We start from the raw sequence: 2,947 nt of genomic DNA on the forward strand, positions 1-2,947 counted from the left end.
TGTTTTGTTTTTCGAGACAGGGTTTCTCTGTAGCTTTGGAGCCTGTCCTGTAACTCACTCTGTAGACCAGGCTGGCCTCCGAACTCACAGAGATCCACCTGCCTCTGCCTTCTGAGTGCTGGGATTAAAGGTGTGCACCACCACTGCCTGGCTCCCCCACAGTTCTAACAGGTATCAAGTGGCGTTTTAGATTTGCATCAGCTCTGGTAGTCACCCTTAGCACTTCTTTTGAAAGTTAGCTCTCAATATTTATTCCTTGATAAGTTATTTGCTAGAATGCATGTTTTTCCAAGTTTTTTAGCACACTGTTTAGCTCGAATGTGTTCCCAAAAGGCTGAATTAAAGAGTTAGATGCTGAGCTCAAGGAGGTATCAAAATATAGAAATAGTAACTCAAACCACCCATGAGCTCTCTGAAGGAGAAGACCTGGATAGAGGACAGACTCAAGTAGGAGCTAAATTTACTCTTAAGGAAGTATTCATCATAAAGATGGGTCCTCCAAGAGGGCCAAACCTTCCCAGGATTCTTCCTTTGATTTTGGAATCTGTGTGTGGGAGGGCAGCATCTTCTTCATGCTTTTCTGCCAGTTCCATCTCTACACGTTCACTTCTACAGTCAAAACAGCAACCAAGCTTTCTTTCCAGCTCTCGCTTTTAATGATCGGAGACTTATATACAAAGTTATTGGAAATAATAACTCAGTAGAGCCTAGTGTTCTGATGAAAGAAAAATCTGGGGCCTTTGCCATTATGGGAAATGCCCCAGAACCTTCTCCTGGGTATGGATACTAAGATGTGGCAGTGTGTATGTGTAACCACCTAGGAACACTCTAGGAAAATGACTTTCTTTTTAACTTTATGATAATGCAGAATGCATTTATAGGAACCTGTTTTTCCACCCATTTCTACTGTAGTCCATCAACTACAAGAGCTATTCAAAACTGCCTCATGACTTAGCCTGTGTGTTAGACCAGTTGTTTTCAACTTTCCTAATACTGTAACACTTTACTGCAGTTCTTCACGTTGTGGTGACCCACAGCAATAAAATTGTTTTCATTGCTACTTCATAACTGCAATTTTTGCTATTGTTATGAATCCTAATGTAAATATCTGTGTTTTCCAATGGTCTTAGGCAATCCTTGTAAAAGAAGTCTCAACCCACGGGCTGAGAACCACTGTGTTGGAAGATTTTTGCCCAACTGTAGGCAGTGTAACTGCTCTGACTATGCCTAAATTAAGCTGGGTGAAGCTTTCACGTTTGTTAGGTTAGGGGCATTGAATGCATTTTAAATTTTTTATTATTATCATTATCACGTGTGTAGGTACATGCATTCCAATCACACGTGTGAAAGCCAGACAAGAACTTTCAGGGGCTGGTTTGCTCTTTCATATTGTTTCTGGAACCTGTCAAGACTCCTTGAGACTCATTGGTCTAACACATAACCTAAGTCAGAATGCAGTGTTGAACAGCTCTTGTAACTGATTGATCAGGTCATTAGACTTCTGCAATAAGTGCTTTTATTCATGGAGCCATCTCACTGGCTTGTAAGTGCAGTTTTGACTTATGATATTTTCAATGTACAATGTCTTTATTGGGATCGTGGCCCTTTATAAATTTGGGAGCACATGATATGTGTATCCACAAAACTACATATGAACCTAAGTACTATGCAGCTGATTTGCAGTTCTAGAAATTTACCTGCTATTTCAGAGGAAGGTAGAATTTTCCAGATTTCTCTGTCATAAAGCTACTTGAAGCTATTCAATGGATTTGGCTCCCCCAAAGGCTGTTTTGAAAATGCCTTCATTGCTTGGCATCCTCACAGCACTGGACATCTTAGAAGTTCAAAACATTCTTGGAGTCTTCGCTTTAAAAAACAGCCTTTGCACCAGAGAACTTGCTGAGCTGTTAAGAATGTGTACTGGTCTTGAAGAGGACTCTGGTTCAGTTCCTATGTTCCTTTTTTTTTTTTTTTTTTTTTTTGAGACAGGGTTTCTCTGTAGCTTTGGTGCCTGTCCTGGAACTAGCTCTTGTAGACCAGGCTGGCCTCGAACTCACAGAGATCCGCCTGCCTCTGCCTCCCTAGTGCTGGGATTAAAGGCGTGCGCCACCACCGCCCGGCAGTTCCTATGTTCCTAACACCCATGTTTGGGTGCTCATCGCAGCCTGTAACTCCAGCTTCAGAGGATCTAAAGGATATGCCCACACATAGATGCATATACAGATACATAATTAAAAATAAAGTAAAATTTAGAAGTGTCTTTCATTTAAAATTCTTAACATTAGAAGTGAAAAAGGGTGGCTATTTGTAATGCTAATGTCAAATATTATCTGTATTAATTGAGATTGGGATCAATGGCATTTATGCACACACACGCATGCACAGACATGCACGGGCACATACACACACACACACACACACACACACACAGAGTCACAATTACATCATCAGTTTCTCCTCTATTTAAAGAAGCGTGCATCATGAATGTAATAGTCCTGTGATTGGGGAAGTCTCCAGATTCTGCTAGTTCATACTGTGTCATCTTCGGAGTGTGCCGTTTGTTCTCATTGTCCCCCAGCGGCTGTTAAATGTTAGCTGTCTCACCATATTCTATGCAGGCAGTTGGAGGAAAGTTTATACCTTCTCCTTCAAAAGAGGCTCCTTGGAAGACTCACAAAGCATAAGCGATTACATCTGACTGTAGGTGCTGATGTGGCTATACCGGTGGCAGGAGAGGTTAGGGGATGTAAGGTATTTACATGTGTTTACCCATAAGCACTGGTGTTCTCTTACTAAGACAGCTGAGAAGAATGGACATTAAGTGGCGTGTGTAGTCCCTGTCACCTCACACAATGCCCATATCTCTCAACACTGCAGCCCTGAAGGCCATCTGAGCTCTCTGACTCAGGGTGGTGGCACACAATATCAGCCTATTGAATCCTGAGCT

The sequence above is a fragment of the Microtus oregoni genome, unplaced genomic scaffold (assembly GCF_018167655.1).
Source record: "Microtus oregoni isolate MIOR12 unplaced genomic scaffold, Mior012 000058F_ref0000040, whole genome shotgun sequence".
In the NCBI taxonomy this organism is placed as follows: Eukaryota; Metazoa; Chordata; class Mammalia; order Rodentia; family Cricetidae; genus Microtus; species Microtus oregoni.